The following is an 18,849-nucleotide window of genomic DNA, read 5'->3' on the forward strand; positions in this document are numbered from 1 at the left end:
CGTGTTGCAAAACTACCTCCTGTCATAATGATATAAAAAGTTCATTTTTCTTTTGGATAAAGACAATTCCCTAACACAGAGGGTCACCCGAACATCAGATGAATCTAGGATGAACTACGTGTAGGCATATGTGCTGTCAAGGCTGTTATTTGAGGACTAGTTAGTTATCTTGAGAGCATATATGCCGTGGGTTGCATTTGCTTGGCTATGCAAGAGGGTGATATTTCTTTCCGTCTTTCCAGTCTCTTCAGTGGACTGCCTCTGATGGGCTTCATATCCTGTTTTAATGCTCATTCAATAGTAAAATTGTCCTCTTTACTTTCTACCTTTGTGGAGCGGTTTCCTGGGCTGGGAGGACACTTTGGTTTTATTACATTTCCCCACTACAGTAGAGCAGCGCTCACCCGCTGGCCCTACCCCGAGGTCTGCCCTTCCCCTACCTTCTAAAGTCCTTGGTCCACTCTCTATTTGTGATCCCTCAGGGATGGGTTAGGCACTTAACCCTGGCATTTCTGTAGGTTGCCACTTCCAACCCTTCTCCAAAACTAGGGCTGTGAGCTCTGATTACGGTAACAACTTCATCTAAAGACATGTCTTCGCTAATCACTGCTTTTCATGGTCTCTGGCCTCTTCTTACAACCTTCATCTGCCTTAGGGCTCTACCGGGACACACGGAAGAATTTCTTGGGGCCTTAATTCTGCACATGGATGTGAGCGATTCAGAGTCACTTTCATATTCTGACCCTCCTACTCCGGAAAACTTGTTCGAATGTGGAGAGAAAGTGTCCTCTTTGAACAATTGCAATAGCTACAGTAGTAAAACGTACATAACCCTTTGGGAACATAAAAAAAAAGAGCTATTTAATTTGCCTTGATGTGGACAACAGCCTTTCACAGTCTGAAGATCTCTTCAGGGAAATCTTTTGTGATTGTTGCTTGGTTTGGTTTATTGTGTGAACTTTAAGCCATGTTCTTTTTAGTGGTAACATATTCTAATCAATAGACTGCCCCCACCCCATACACACACGTCGGACTCATCATTACTAGTGCACCTGTGAACTGAATTTTTTTTTTAAATATATCATGATGACTCCCACCAGTCAAGGTATATTATAATAATTATCTTTTTTAGTAACGGTGTCTATAATTTACTTTACAATACTTCAGTCTTAGTGTGATATCATGTAAATAATGATTTAAGTTACAGTTGAAGGAATTCCCTGATCTGAAATTCACATTCCAGGGGTAGTCAGATACATTTTAATCTGAAATGTCACTCTTCAGAAACAGCTACAGGCCTCAGCCATCCTTAACCTGATATAAAAAAAGAGGGTTTGCTATTTTGCATTAACTATAATCGGTTTTCATTTGTAAAATTAGTGCTTATTAGCTAGTGATTGTTAGAAACAGGTGCCCATCGGTGTAATTAATAATATTGGACAAAAGATTTTTAGAGACACTCCTCTAACATGCATAAGAATCTAGCTAGCCTCCTGTATTGTCTGTACACGGAGACATCACTCTCCAGGCTTGGTTCCAAACAAATTTGTCCAGATGAATCTTGGTCTCTCTTATATGTGATTTGAATTTGCTCTATACAACTTTCCAAGAAAAGTTTTTGACAATACCTCCCACCCTACCCCATTCCCATAAAACAAACAAACAAACAAACAAACAAAGCCAGGATTTTTTAAGCTCATGGAGGTTGTATGACTGTTTAATAAATTCTTGTCGAATTTTGTCAGAGTTTGCTTGCGGCCTAACTAGTCAGGTTATTGGAAAATAATAATCTTTTTTTTTTTTGGAAAATAATAATCTATCACCGACCTCACACTGTTGGAAGTTGAACAAAAAGAACCTAATAGTTCTGCATCAACCTAGTTTAGACCAGATCAAACAGTCAGTAGGAGATGGGAGGGCTAGAGATCCCAAGGAGGAGAACGTCTGGAAACATACTGCATATTGGGAAATGAGTAATAATTTCCCAAGCACACAGGAAGGTGTGAGAGGGAATATTTCATCAGGGAGTGTTATGAAGTTGTCCCAAGGTGCAGAAAAGTATGGCTTATTCATTCATTCACCAAGGGAATGGTGGAAACGTTGAGGTTTTAAGGCACAAAGCAGGCAAAGGCAATTTTATGTAAGGCTCTGTATGGTCATGTGTTTATCAAACTTTGTAAAAACACAACACATAATAGCATACTTTTTATATTATGCAAGCAGAAAGACATAAGAAAATTAACATTTCACGAAGTATCACATCAAAGTACTCAGATGTTTTATATCCTACTCTATTCTTTTTAGTTTATTCCATTCCATGCTATCCCACTTAGAATGCTGCTTTTGAACAAGTAATTAACGCTGATACACCAATGACTCATTCTCCAGGTATGAGGAAAACTGCGAGGAAATTCCGCCCTCCAGAAATTGGGGGGTACTGAAACATCTCACGTAGGTTTTATGAGAACTAGAAAGAGCACCGTTTCAGTAGGACAGAGAACGGGTTGGAGCTGTGAGGCGGGGGAGGAGGCGGTGTAGAAAGGAGGTCGAGGATGATCGCCCTGGTCCAGACAGAATATTCAGAGTAGATGAACTGGGCATTTGTTTTCTGGATTGGGGGCAGGAAAGATTTAGTAGAAAAGTGGGTAGAATTAGCCAGACTTGCTCACTAATTCTACGTGGGCGTTGGGTGTTATTGAAGGAGGTGGAATGACAGGAAAGATTCAAGAATACTTTCTAGGCTAACAGATTAAATAGCAAGTGTATGTATAGGAGAGATTCGCAAAAATATGCAGGAAAACCACAGTTCTGTTTTATCTATTTCCTAATAAGAGAAGCCTACCATATCCTGTTGTTCTCACTGTGGCTTGGAATTTTCCATGACTCTGTGATTTTTTTAAAAAAAGATCTTATTTATTTATTTGAGAGAGAGAGAGAGAGAGCAAGTGAGCAAGAGAGAAAGAGAGAGAGAGAGAGCCCAAGCAGGGGGAGGGGCAGAGGGAGAGGGAGAGGCAGGCTCCTGGCTGAGCAGGGAGCCTGACGCAGGGCTTGACCCCAGGACCTTGACATCATGACCTGAGCAGAAGGCACACACTTAACGGACTGAGCCACCCGGGTGCCCCAAATAGAACACATCTGAGGAAGTGTGCTGGCTCTTTAGACCTCAACGGTTGTTTGATCCCAGTGCACTCCAAATCTGACGCTGCCTAAAACAGAATCATTCTGGGAGAAAGATTCAAAGCTGTGTGTTGCTTAACAAGATCCCCGGTGGGTCTTTGCGGCAGTCCTAGGACTGGGCTGTGGCTATTAGTGCTCTTTATTTTCCATATAAGAAAACTGGGTCTCGTGGTGTCTAGTGATTTCTCAAATCCCCACTATTTAGAGGCTTAGCTGGAACTAAAATCCACCCAGCTGAACACCTTTTCTCCACTTCAGTGCTTTCCTTAAAACCTTCATACTTTATTATTCACTGATGACCTTGCCTTATACTTTCAAATTAAGACTACTTCGCGATTTCACCTTAAAATATTTCTGTGCTTTCACATTTTCAACCTTCCTTCAATTCTGTCAGTAAGATGTGCCCTTCTTTATTGCTAAGACTCCTCTCCAACTGGTTTATTGGCTCTCACTGCCCCTTTATTCTTCCGAGATCAATGTGTTGTTCCATTTGCTCGCTAAGATCAATATTTTTCAGATGCTCCACCAGCATGTACTTTTTTGTAAACATTTCCTTTGGATAGTTGTATTACCCTCACTTCTTTGTTGTTTAGAAACCACTTTTCCATATTGAGTTAGATACAAAATGAAATAATCTTTCACTTTGGATAAAATAGGTATAATATTCATCTTACCAGCTTTATTTACTTACTTTTAAACGTTCATTCTTCCCAGTGGACTAAACAGCAGTAAATATACCACTACCAGCAATCTAAAAGATTAAGAAGTACTACTGAAGCTTCTGTTTGTTATAAATCAAGGTGGGTGGGCAAGGGAGCGTATGCTGTATGCAAGGGAGAAGATATTTATCTCAATCTATTTGAAATTTCTATTTATTAAAGTTATATATAAAATAAAGACTAAAATAGAGTAAGGACGTGAGTTATGAATATTCTAATGATGTCAATGCACGCTGTGGTGTCTAGTGAATTTACTTTATCAACAAAGATCAATAGAACAGTGTGTCTTAGTTAAGATATCTTAATTTTGGCATAGGGAAGGGAGGGTGGTGATCTGGAAAATGAGAGTGATGTGTGTAAAACCTGTCCAGTTCTAATATAGTAATTTTGAGAAGTAAACTCCACCAAAGGAAAATTATGGGGACACCTGGTGGCTCAGTGGTTGAGCATCTGCCTTTGGCCCAGGGTGTGATCCTGGGGTCCCAGATCGAGTCCCGCATCGGGCTCCCTGCATGGAACCTGCTTCTTCCTCTGCCTGTGTCTCTGCCTCTCTCTGTGTCTCTCATGAATAAATAAAATCTTTAAAAAAAAAAAAAGAAAAATTATGGAACTACCTGACTATAAAATCTCTCATTCAAATACTTCTGTCAAATTTTTTATACCTGTGGATAATATTTTAATAGACCAGGTCTTTTCAAGAGTGAGTCCAAAATTTAGTAAGTAGAGTGGAAAGTACGCAGTTTAATTCTGTCTTCTACTAGTATGCCTTATTTGTTAAATGATAAATCATGTTCTACAACCCTGCATCTGAATATTCTTAAAAGATTAAAATTTCTTCATTTGTATGTACAGATAAGAGCAAAGGATTTGAAAGAAATAGATACAGGTTGAATATTGACTCTGTCATTTACTGCTGATACAACTGTCATTGGGTTTCTTTGTAAAATTTAAATAAAAATTTGTTTTACACAGCTATTATTGGACTTATAGATTTTTCTTGAGAAGTAATGAAGATGTTGCCAGTCACACATTAGAGGCCAAGTAAAATGGCATTGTTTTTAAGTGACTATTTCCCCAAAGTTGGAGTAACATCCCTTTAAATGTCAAAATGTAGACATTTAAAAAACATTTTAGGGATCCCTGGGTGGCGCAGCAGTTTGGCGCCTGCCTTTGGCCCAGGGCGCGATCCTGGAGACCCGGGATCGAATCCCACGTCGGGCTCCCGGTGCATGGAGCCTGCTTCTCCCTCTGCCTGCGTCTCTGCCTCTCTCTCTCTCTCTGTGACTATCATAAGTAATTAAAAAAAATAAAATAAAAAATAAAAAAATAAGAAACATTTTATTGAAAATTCTTTTTACAAAGACAGCCACTTTAAGTTGCGTAACAGTATGGTAATGTTATTTTTTTTTTTTTTTTTTTTTTTTTTTTTTTTTTTTAATAATTTTTTTTTAAATTTTTATTTATTTATGATAATTACAGAGAGAGAGAGAGAGGCAGAGACACAGGCAGAGGGAGAAGCAGGCTCCATGCACCGGGAGCCCGATGTGGGATTCGATCCCGGGTCTCCAGGATCGCGCCCTGGGCCAAAGGCAGGCGCCAAACCGCTGCGCCACCCAGGGATCCCGGTAATGTTATTTTTTAATTAAAAATGGTCTAGGGTCACCTGTGTGGCAAAGTCTGTTAAGCATCCAACTCTTGGTTTCCACTCAGGTGGATTTGTGGGCTGTGAGATCGAGCCCTGAGTCCGGCACTGTGCTGAGAATGGAACCTGTTTAGAGTTCTCTCTCCTTCTCCCTCTGCCCTTCCCCTGGGCATTCACTCCCTTTCTCTCTCAAATAAAAAAAATAAATAAATCTTTAAAAAAAGGATCTAAAGACATAGGGTTCCTTAAAGGCGTCTCAGAAACCATGAAGGAAAAGGACAAAGGTGGTTCCATGGTCGACCTGCTTCAACCCCATAAAATCACTATGGTTATCTATATATCAAGGTTCTTTGTGAGATTTTTCAGAGAATATTAATCTCTGCTGCTCAAAAATGAACAAAAAATGAAATAAATATTAATATATTATTTAACCAAAGACTTGTTTTTGAAGTACTTCATACCTACAGTAAGGCTGAAAGACTACTATAATACACTATATATCTTCACCTAGGTTTTCATTAACATTTTGTCACATATGCTTTATATTTCTTTCTATATTTCAGTCTGTCTCTGTCTCTCTCCACTTCTGTCTCTGTCGGTAGCTTGATGATAGATAAAAAGAGAAAGGAATCTTTTGTTTTTCTGGACCATTATGACAACTCACCCCCTAAATATTTCAACATTGCCTCCTAAGAACAATGTCGTTCTTTTACATAAGTCTAAGCACAATACAATTGACGATACCCCAGAAATGTAGCATTGAGAGTATATTATATTACAAAGACTTTTTTCAAAATTTCTGTTTTCTTAAAAATACCCATTGAAGTTGTATTAGAAAATTCAGATACTGCATTGTATTTAGTTATCATGTTTCTTTAGTTTATTTTTAACTGAAACCATTCTTAAGTCTTTTTTTGGATTTTATGTTTTTTAAGAATCCAGGCCAGCCGTTTTACAGAATGAGTCTCAAATTAGATGTGTTTAATTGCTTCCTTCTGATTAAATTGAGATTTTTTCTTTTAATGTTGGCAAAAAATGCTACACGATGACAATTTTATCCCACTATCTGTGATGTTAAGTTTAAATACTTGGTTAAAGTGGTATCCACGAACTTTCTCCATTATAAAAACATCTTTCCCAGGGTATTTAACATGTAATCTGTGGGGTGATACTCTGAGATCGCGTGAATATCCCATTCTTCCAGCCCAATGTAGCCAATGGCTTTAGTATTTATTTCTTCTGCCATTTCTCCTACATTAATTACTTAACCCACCTTCCATAAAGAGTTTTCATTCTTACCTCATGGTTTAACTTATTTTTAAAAAATTACCCATGTGGACTGATGCATTCATTTTAATCCATCATGTTAAAATCTGGTATCATAATTATTTCCATGCTAAAATTCTCCAACATTGAGACAGGGAAGATTCTACAAGCCACCTCTGCTTTTTTTAAGCATTTCCTTACTTGCTGAAATAAGTCACATTCTAAACTTCTGACATAAAAGTGGAATCCAGGCTTATATTTTGCTCTTCTGTTGCCCCCTGGTTTCAGTCATTTCTCCAAGGACTTGGTCACTTTATCAGGGGATGGTTTTGAGGAACCAAGATCAGGACTTTGGGGTTGTTTGTTGCTACTTGAGTGTCATTGCTTCCAGGCCCTCTCAGTATATATTAAACATATATGTACACATTCGCACTGAATCGTATCTGTATCTAGCCAGTAAGCTCAATATGAATACATACTGATATCTTTGACTCTAATCCAATACCATAGGTTTTATTCTAGTCTCTTTTCTAACACTTCCCTGCAACTTCCCTCCCTGACAGTAAAAACCTGGCTCCCACCATTCGTTTATGTATTTGTTTAACCCTAGTAAACTGGTAAAGTAGTTCAGTTATTAACCCATACCCCATGAGAAACAGATTTGCCAACTAGAATAGCTTATGTATAATTTCTTTAGTTTTTACACTTACATTTTCCAGTCGCAAGACCGTTTTACAAAATTAATTACATCAGCCCCTTTTCTTTACCCCAATTACTTATGTGAAGTTGTGCCATACATTCGTAATATTGTTACATTCTTTTGTCAAAGTGCATTCCATTCAGGGATCCCTTGACATCCCGGATGATTCGTTAGGTTGTTTTACCAGGTATCAACTAAAGTTCACTCTTTTGTAATGTACAGTTCATTGGCATGGCATTCCATACAGATCAGTTCCTTCACTTTATTTTTTTTATTTTTTTGTTTTTTTATAATAAATTTATTTTTATTGGTGTTCAATTTGCCAACATACAGAGTAACACCCAGTGCTCATCCCATCAAGTGCCCCCCTCAGTGCCCGTCACCCATTCACCCCCACCCCCCACCCTCCTCCCCTTCAACCACCCCTAGTTCGTTTCCCAGAGTTAGGAGTCTTTATGTTCTGTCTCCCTTTCTGATATTTCCTACACATTTCTTCTCCCTTCCCTTCTATTCCCTTTCACTATTATTTATATTCCCCAAATGAATGAGAACATATAATGTTTGTCCTTCTCCGACTGACTTCCTTCACCCAGCATCATACCCTCCAGTTCCATCCACGTTGAAGCAAATGGCGGGTATTTGTCATTTCTAATGGCTGAGTAATATTCCATTGTATACATAAACCACATCTTCTTTATCCATTCACCTTTCGATGGACACTGAGGCTCCTTCCACAGTTTGGCTATTGTGGCCATTGCTGCTAGAAACATCGGGGTGCAGGTATCCTGGCGTTTCATTGCATCTGTATCTTTGGGGTAAATCCCCAACAGTGCAATTGCTGGGTCGTAGGGCAGGTCTATTTTTAACTCTTTGAGGAACCTCCACACAGTTTTCCAGAGTGGCTGCACCAGTTCACATTCCCACCAACAGTGTAAGAGGGTTCCCTTTCTCCACATCCTCTCCAACATTTGTGGTTTCCTGCCTTGTTAATTTTCCCCATTCTCACTGGTGTGAGGTGGTATCTCATTGTGGTTTTGATTTGTATTTCCCTGATGGCAAGTGATGCAGAGCATTTTCTCATGTGCGTGTTGGCCACGTCTATGTCTTCTTCTGTGAGATTTCTCTTCATGTCTTTTGCCCATTTCATGATTGGATTGTTCGTTTCTTTGGTGTTGAGTTTAATAAGTTCTTTATAGATCTTGGAAACTAGCCCTTTATCTGATACGTCACTTGCAAATATCTTCTCCCATTCTGTAGGTTGTGGCAGGATACAAAATCAATGCCCAGAAGTCAGTGGCATTCTATACACTAACAATGAGACTGAAGAAAGAGAAATTAAGGAGTCAATCCCATTTACAATTGCACCCAAAAGCATAAGATACCTAGGAATAAACCTAACCAAAGAGGTAAAGGATCTATACCCTCAAAACTATAGAACACTTCTGAAAGAAATTGAGGAAGACACAAAGAGATGGAAAAATATTCCATGCTCAGGGATTGGCAGAATTAATATTGTGAAAATGTCAATGTTACCCAGGGCAATTTACACATTTAGTGCAATCCCTATCAAAATACCATGGACTTTCTTCAGAGAGTTAGAACAAATTATTTCAAGATTTGTGTGGAATCAGAAAAGACCCTGAATAGCCAGGGGAATATTAAAAAAGAAAACCATAGCTGGGGGCATCACCATGCCAGATTTCAGGTTGTACTACAAAGCTGTGGTCATCAAGACAGTGTGGTACTGGCACAAAAACAGACACATAGATCAATGGAACAGAATAGAGAATCCAGAAGTGGACCCTCAAGTTTATGGTCAACTAATATTCGATAAAGGAGGAAAGACTATCCACTGGAAGAAAGACAGTCTCTTCAATAAACGGTGCTGGGAAAATTGGGCATCCACATGCAGAAGAATGAAACTAGACCACTCTCTTGCACCATACACAAAGATAAACTCAAACCATTTTGAGTTGAGATCTAAATGTGAGACATGATTCCATCAAAATCCTAGAGGAGAACACAGGCAACACCCTTTTTGAACTCGGCCACAGTAACTTCTTGCAAGATACATCCATGAAGGCAAAAGAAACAAAAGCAAAAATGAACTATTGGGACTTCATCAAGATAAGAAGCTTTTGCACAGCAAAGGATACAGTCAACAAAACTAAAAGTTCCTTCACTTTAAAGTTCTCCTGTTCATTCAGTTTGTTGACAACCACCCTACTCCTCTAATCTTTGGCAACTACTGGTACTTTCTGTTCTTATAAATTTGCTTATTCTGAAACCTCATATGAATGGAATCATAAAATATGTAGCCATTTGGTCTAACTTATTTCTCTTAGCAAAATCACTTTTCATACATGTTACATCATGAATTGATGACCCTTTCCTTTTATAGCTGAATACTACTGTATTGTATGGATAGACCACAATTTATTCATTTCCCTGTTCAAACTTGGTTCCTTCCATTTTTCCTCTGTGTTTAGCAATAGGCTTTTGTATGGACATAGTTTACAATTTACTTGGGTAAACAACTAAGAGTGTGATTCCTGGGTCATATGTTAAGTTTCTGTTTAACTTTAGAAAAAACTGCAAAATTGTCTTCCAAACTGGGAGACAGCAATGGACGATAGTACCTGTTGCTTTCCTATTCATTTTTGTAGATATATTTTATATCATGGCACATTACCAAATTATTTTTTTCTTTGTGTATAGGAGCTAGTATCAAGGTTTTAGGTGTATTATCTTATCATCTGTAAATAAACTTAGTGTAGTCTTTTTCCAATTATTATGGCTTTTATTGATTTCTCTTTAATCATAGCAGCTAATATTTCAGAAAAATGGTCAATAGCAGTAGAGATGGTCAGAATGTTGCCCTGTCCCTGACCTTAGTGGAATTGTCTCTAGTGTTTCTCCATTAAATAATTATGTGTATGTATGTTTAAATATCCAACAATTCTTATTTTGCTAATTATTTTTATCAAAAATTGACCATAGCTTTTGTCAAAAATCCTCTCCCATTTAGTCAAGATGCATTGTTTTTTTAATGCAGACAGTGGATTCAGTTTGTTTTTATTTTCTTTAGGAATTTTCAGGATTTTTCATGAGTATTTATAGTGATTCTTCATTTGCAGAGCACCTGGTTGGCTTAGTTGATTGAGTGTCTGACTCTTGATTTCAGCCCAAGTCCTGATCTCAGGGTCATGGTATTGAGCCCCACTTGCTTGAGGATTCTCTCTCCTTCCCCATCTGCCCCTAGCACTCTCTTTCTCTCTCTCTCAAATAAACAAAAAAATTTTAAAAAAAAGTTTCCCTTCACTTGCTATGATTGGAATTATTTAGTCTTTTAAGTTTACTAGAATTTTTCTGTGAAATTATCTGGGTGTGCTGGGTTTTTGTTATTGTTATCTCTGTTTTGCTTTTCTTGTTAGATATTTATTTAATAGCTTTCATGATTTTTATGATTTGTATTTCCTATGTCTTTCAAATTTGTAAAAACTTTTATCATATATGATTAATCAAGAATCTTTATTAATCTATGTAGATTCTAGATCTTCCTATCTTTTCTAGGAAAAGTGGTTCATATGCCATGTCTAAAAGCTGTGGCTATGTCCTTCATTTCTAGTACTTTATTCACTCTTTATTATTTTTGTAGATGTTTGTTTTAACCAACTTAAAACTCCCTTTAATTTAAGTACTCTGCATTACTATTACTAAGGAGGGAAGCTTCCATCAAAAAGTTCATAAGAGAGTTCATTAAAGGAAATGGCTGCACAATTCTATAACATTTTATCTTTCCATAATAATTAACTCTTTCTGGGCTATACTGTCTATAATTGCATTCCTTCTGCTGGATGCTATTAATAGAGGGGTGTTTTGTGTTCATGTTAATGAAAAAGCTACTTGTTGGTCAGGGTTTCATTTCAAAATTTTTTTATTAATTTCATAGCAGCATGATATTCCTGGTGCCCATTAATTAAAACTCAGAACAAATCTATTTTTCAACCATACTAATTCCATTTTAAAGAATTTAACACTAGTTTAGTAAATATGTATATCATATTTCTTTTTCTTCTAGAGACTTCCTAAAATTCACTCCAAGTTAGTCTTATTAGTATGTCTATATTATTACCATCAGTGAACAATTCCACCCAGTTCACAGTGTTTGAATTTCTGTGGCCAAGGCTCCCAATCATTTTTCACAACCATGCAATACATAGGGAACTTAAGAGTGAATTTCAGAAAGTAGCATGCTAGACCAGTTAATGGCAGGTTGCTTCACTTTTAGGAATAACTTGGAGGAGTAATCTGCATTTATCAACAATTAATTAATAAATAATGTGATTTTCTGATTATAAAACAATTCCAGTCTTTCATATAGCTAAAGTCTTGGTACCAGAAGGAATACTAGGAAAATGTTCAGAAATAGAAATGATTTCATACTTAGGCAATTACAGACCTTCTCCTAAAGGATAATGCTACTTTACTCACCTCTTCCATTTTTTTAAAGATTGTTTTTAAATTTATTTATTAATGAGAGATACAGAGAGAGGCAGAGGAAGCAAAGACACAGGCAGAGGGAGAAACAGGCTCCATGCAGGGAGCCCGACCTGGGACTCGATCGCGGGTCTCCAGAATCAGGACTGAAGGCGGCACTAAACCGCTGAGCCACGAAAGCTGCCCAACCTCTTCCATTTTATAAATTTTGTTCAAAACACCTAAGTTATATTTTAGTATTATTATTTTCAATATGTTGTCAGGAAGCAAAAAGATTTTATGATAATTGTATTCCTACTACTTACTACTTTCCCTCTCCTCTGCCCCAAAATGCAAACACAAATTAGAGTAGCTTAAATAAAATATAAAAACAAAAAATAAATAAAAAATAAAAACAGGACCAAAAAAAAAAAAATAGCAAATTAGATTAACCTAGCTCTAACATCTACCCTCTACTACTGTTAAAATCACTGCCAATACTGAATAGTGGTGACATACAGAAAGGTACTTCCAGGTTTTTTTTTTTTTGTATTGTTTTATTTTTTTCTCTTTAAGAGTAATTTCATAGCGATATACTACTTGCTGGAAGGATTAAGGAGCAAGGAACATAAGGAATTCCTTATATACACAAGGGTAAGAGGATAAAATATCTCCTTTTGTTTCTCAAGTGAAAAATAACAGATATGGGAAGAAAATAGGGACAGATTTTAGTCATTTTTGTATGCTTATTAACAAATGGAAAAAATAAGTCCTTGCTTGAAAAAGCAAGGCCATTATAGCAAGTATATTTCTTATGACTTTTAAGATCCCATAATATCACTTCAATTATTGCTAAAGTCTATGGCTTATAAATGACTGGTTTGTTTTCATTTCTATGGTAGGGAATGGTAAATAGTGAATTAAGACAGAACACTTAGATTTTAGTGCTTCTACCATTTATCCTATTGTCCTTAAGTTACTGTGAACTTTGAAAATGATTTCTTCTTACATATAACCTGTTTGTACTAAATTATGAATTGACAAATTATCACCTTTGAGCCAAATCCAGCCTTCGGCCTATTCTTGTAAATAAAGTTTTATTGGAACACAGTAATACCCATCTGTTTAGGTATTGTCTAACTGCTTTCCTGCTATGATAATAAAGTTGAATAGTTGTAATAGATATCTCATAGGCTGTAAAGCCTAAAATATTTACTATCTGGGCTTTTATAGAAAAAATTTGCCAACTGCTGTGCTAAATGATTATACTTTTAGTTCCCTTGTGGAGTAGTTTCCCTTGTTCTGCCTCTATTATCTGTTACTTTCTGATTTAAATACTGTTTGTAGAAATACGTTAACAAACAAGGGCCAGCTTCAGAAAGACTTTCTGTATTTTCATTCACTGTCACATATGAATATGAATAACGGATTTAATTATCTTCTGCTCAGCTTCAAAAGGAGAGTAGTAGTGAATTTATAAGGATAGATAGATGGATAGATAGATATATAGATAGATGATAGATAATAGACAGATATAGATGATTTCTCCACATTAGTCTCCCATGTGATTTATAAATATTTTGTAATCAACTAAACTATACAGAACAACAATTTGATGAGTTGGAGTTCTTAGGCATTGTCAGACCTTTATTTTTTCAGTAGCTCATCCAAATCCAATAAGTTACCTCTTCCCATTTTTATCTATTCTGACCCCAAATCGAACTCATTTTAATTCTATAAGAGCTTACATAATTGTGCCACTGGCTATCCATGGTGAACTGGTCATATGTGGCAATTCACCCTCCCTGAAGCAACCCAAGTAAGATCTACAGGAATAAAACTGTATAGAACAGGAAAGAAAAATAGAATAGGAAAAGGTTAACAGTGGAAGGGAAATGTAAAACATATTTGAAAGACTGAGTGTGGGTGAAAGAATGACTAAGGAGACGAAGAATCTACAATCTGGTGACTAAATAGGAGACTAGAGTTTAAAATTGAGAGATATAAAGTGAAAAGTCATAGTGAAACTACTGTTGAAATCTAAGTAAGTCTTTAGATTAATTAATAGTATTATAGAAATATTCATTTCTTAGTATTGATAAATTGCTATGTAATGAAGATGCTAAGATGAAGGGAAGTTGGGTGAACAATTTTTGTAAGACTTCTATAAGCCTGTAATTATTTCAAGCTGAAACATTTAAAAAGGATATATTCCTGATAATAAGCAGTTCAGCATCTTATAGGGAAAGGCAGAAACATTAACAAAACATAACAATGGAAAAGAATACCAGCCACAAATAGTCTCATAATGATTCCATTTAGTCACCATGGAAACACAAGATATTATTGATAATCAAAAAAAAATAGTATGAGAAACAGAAGTGTATAGGTATCAGGGAAGTCTTCCTGGAGAAGTTATTTCCACACTCTGTTGTTAAGGATGAATGGGAGATATCTAAGGAAAGAAGAGTTTAAAAATGCCACATAGATGTAATACCAACATGGATCAGAGGCAAACATGGCACATTCAGGGCTATTTAATATGAAGAGAAAATATTTTTTAGAAGTGGAGAAGAAAGAGATGAGACTGTAGACATTGGCAGTAAACATAATCAACAGGAACTTATGCAGTATCCTATATAATTCAGATTTCTAACTTAGAGAAAATAGTGAAAGTTGAGTAAAATTTAACAGAGATTGATATGATCAGTTCTGTGTTTTGACAATGTTATCCTAGAGGCTATGCTGTAGCATGGGTTAGAAGAGATCAACAGTGGAAACCAAAAGACTATAACTCTATTACTTTATTCCAGGTGAGCAAGGGCATTAGATAAGTGATTTGAAAATATTTCAAGGTTCTAAGCCCTATTAATTAGATAGAAATCATGATGATTAAGTGTTGTTTGATCGGAGGCTATTGAAACAGAAAAATCTAGAATAAACCCAGATGATTTTTCAGGAAATTAGTTGTAGATTAAGTATTGGTCACCAAGACTTAGAAAGAAAGAGGTGAGTAGATTTGGTTGGAAGAAAAGACTGTAAGGAGTCATTTCCATTTCTACTTATCATTTTCAGTTGACTATAGGACACAACAGTATTTCAATAGGCTGTTGGAGCTCAACAGAGTCATTCTAAGTGAGCTATAAATTTGTTAAGTCATTGCATACTTGAAGCATAATATTAAATAGGATTAAAAATACTTGCCCCCCCAAAAAAAATACTTGCCCAGTGAAAGATTAAAGTGAAGAGAAGAAAAATAAAAATAATACTCTGTGAAACACTTAAGTGAAGTGAAGGGAGAGAAAACTACAAAGGAATTTAAGACGAATCTACCATTGAGTTCTGGAGAAATAAAACAAGATAGTTGTTTCCCAAGAGGTAATAGAAGAGTTTCAAGCAAAAGGGTAGGCTTTAAACTCTCAGATCGTTTGGGTATCAAATAATAAAATGAAAATATCTTGGATTTGGCAACTAGAAACTCATTGATGAACTTGAGAAAGCTTTTAGAGGTCAAAGTGAAGTATGTTGAATGGGATCAAGAAATATGGAGGAGATGACACTATTGACTTCTGTATGCAAATGATGAAATACATTAAAGGATTCCTTATGATGATGTGAATCACAAGCACATAGATTTAGTAAATATACAAGTATAAAGACTGGAAAAAGGAGACAAAGAAATCACTGTTGGTAGAGAAGGCTCCCGAGGATCTTAGAAGGAATTGAGTCTAAGTATAAATTTTCTAATTTATACTTATATAAATTAAGTATCTAAGTATAAATTTTCTGTTGATCTAGAGACAAGATTCCTTTAATACATGAAAAAGAAGTAATGAAGAGAAAGTCAAATAAATCACAGTAGAAAACTTTCCTGAGCCAAGGAAAAATCTCACACTAAAATAACTTAACCTGTTGGGCAGCTTTAATACAAGAGATAAATATCTATTCTACACAACCTCAGTGAAGTGTTTAAATTAAAAGGGAAAAACAAAACCAATCCTAGGGTTTGAAAAAGATTAAAGACTTAACCAAAATCATGAAAAAAAAAAAAAAAAACTTGGAATTAGAATGCTCCACTGCCTGCAACACAGGTAACTAGAAAAGGCCAAGGGACATGTCCAGATTGTAAGAAAAAAAGAACTATAATCTAACAACCTCATCCTTTCACTTGTGAAGGACATGTGAAGGCCAAAATGGACCCTTTATACTTTTCAGAAGAAATTAGTGAATTAAGTTCTCCAATTAAATGCACCCCCCCATTTTACGTAAGACTGTTTAAATGTAACTTTTTAAAGAGGATTTTCCTAAACACCCCAACCAACATTGAATCACATCTATCATCTTACCCTTGTATGATTTTTCTTGCATCTCCTGATAATATATTCTATATTTGTCTGTGTTTTTTGGCTTCTATTTCTCTAATGCCTACAACATCTAGGATATGAGTGCTCAGTGAATCTGTAAACCAATGACTAAAAATGAACTTTATGCCTTTATTGTCTCTTATAAGCAGAAAGGAATACTCTTTGCTTTAAAAGAAAGAGAACATAAGGAACTTGTGAACAGGAGCAAAGTGGTCCAACTTTTTAATTGTTTTGGGCAGTTGAAAAGGTAATTAAGGCACGCCCAGAGGGATTGCTTCAGAGCATTTAATGGGTCATTTACTCATTCATCCAGCCTACATTTACTGGGTTCTTACTGTGCCAACATTATCGCTTCCCTCTAGCCCTCTCAAGGACGTTGCTCTTTGGGTCATTTGAAATTCGTGTCATTGCTCTCTATCTCTTACTCATCACTCCCTTTCTGTTAGGTGTTTCTAGCAGTCATGCAAACATGCTCCAGGCAATCCCATTCTGAAAAGTGTTTTACCCTTACTTCTACATCCCATTTCAACCTCCACTCAAGTTTTCTGCTACCCTCATAGTCAAGTATGTCCCGCTTATGTTATCACAATTATTCACCAATTTTTAAAAGCGGAAGAAGTTCTTTTTCAAAGATTTTATTTATTTATTCATGAGAGACACAGAGAGAGAGAGAGAGAGAGAGGCAGAGACACAGGCAGAGGGAGAAGCAGGCTCCCTATGGGGATCCTGATGCGGGACTCGATCCCAGGATCCTGGGATCATGCCCTGGGCTGAAGGCAGATGCTCAGCCACAGAGCCACCCAGGCATCCCAAGTGGAAGAAGTTTTAAATTAGCAACGAATTCAGTGACTTATGTAACATTCACCTGAGCAACATCTTATCTAGCAATACCAAATTTTAGTATTTTGTCATATTGCTTAAGAAATTTTTAACTCAAAAAGAAACAACACATAATTAATAAAATTGAAGTTTCCTTTTTATCGCTCATAGTCATTCCCCTCCTCACTAGAAGCAGCCACTATTATGAAATTGGTATTTATCTACCCTCTACCGGTTTGTATATATTTAAACCTATAACACTATGTTTTTAATTTATATAAAATTAGAATACTGATGGTATTTTTGTATGACCAGCTTTTTGTATTTAATCATATATATCTGAGATGTTCCTCTGTCAACAGATATAGTTTAAGTTCATTCATTAATTATATTATATTGATCCTTCATGTACCTGTACAATTTTTACTTATCCATTGTCGTGCCAATATATAACTATTTCCACTTTTCATTATATTTAATGTCATTATCTTTATGTATTACTTTCTTTAACCTCAGATCACATCTATCATGAGCTAATAATATTATAATGTCTTAAACATCTCCCTTGGATAATTTTACATAAGTAATTTATTACCATATCCCACCAATGTTATCATGTGAAAGGATTATTATGATAACATGTGCAAAATGTGTGTGTGAAATAAAATAAATGTGTGAAAATAAATTTTGGAAGAAAATAAAAGCATTGAAAGGGTGACTGGAAGAAGAGGAGTTAGGATACTAATGTTAACAGGGGAAGAGTTAAAACTGCAGGAGAAACTATTATAATTCATGCTAAAGGCATGAAGACATGATCAGCAATATCAGATAATTAGATCCAGAATTTTAAAGGTTATTGATCACCTTACCAAGTGTAATTCCAATGGGGTAGTGGGATAGAAGCCAAATTAAGAAAGATTATTGGGGCACATGAAAAAAAATGGGAAGAAATTGCCCTTTCAAAGAGCTTGGCTGGACACACACACACACACACACACCTGTATTGGAGGAGAAGCCTGGTTTAATAACTTGAAAGTGTTACTGTCTCAAAGAAAAAGGAAAGTTGAAATCATAGGGAGGAGTAGTACACACAGGAAGATTTGTTTGGCCTGTGTGAGAAATTATTTCTTCTTATTAAAGAAAGATGCCTAGAAATTATTTTTGTTTTAATACTAATTTACAATTCTGGAAAAACAAATATGTATAAGTGTGACAAAAATGCCCCCTTCAGTCTACCTCACAATAAGGATAAATGCATAACACAATGAAGGACTATCTATAGTGATGATTTTTTTTGAGTATTACTCAAAAATTTTAGTCACACTATAAAGGAACCAAATGTGGTGAACCTGTAAGAATTCAGCTCATCATTTAAAAATGAAATTAAAAAAATAAAAACACCATGTAATGAATAAAGTTGTGGATGATATTTCCATGGTTATAAGCATTAAAACTTAAATTTAAAATGAAATATAAATCATAATAAACCTTGAAAATTTCTATATACTACAAATCTCCTAGATTAAGAGCATGAGAAAAATAAAATGAAAATCTAGATCAAATATGAAATATAAAAAAGAAAACATTTCAAGAAATATTGTAAAAACAAAATCCTTGCTCCATATAAGAAAATAATTTTATAACTAGATATATTTATAATACTAATAAATAGATTGAATTTTG

General features: G+C 35.8%; 1 long non-coding RNA gene across 2 annotated transcripts in view; it reads left to right on the top strand.

The window, feature by feature from the left end:
• Positions 1-18,849, top strand: part of LOC140608583 (uncharacterized) — a 1,020,376-nt gene that overhangs the window by 750,941 nt on the left and 250,586 nt on the right. The gene's annotated exons all lie outside the window — the stretch shown is intronic.

The sequence above is a fragment of the Canis lupus genome, chromosome 18 (genome assembly GCF_048164855.1).
Source record: "Canis lupus baileyi chromosome 18, mCanLup2.hap1, whole genome shotgun sequence".
NCBI classification, from domain to species: Eukaryota; Metazoa; Chordata; class Mammalia; order Carnivora; family Canidae; genus Canis; species Canis lupus.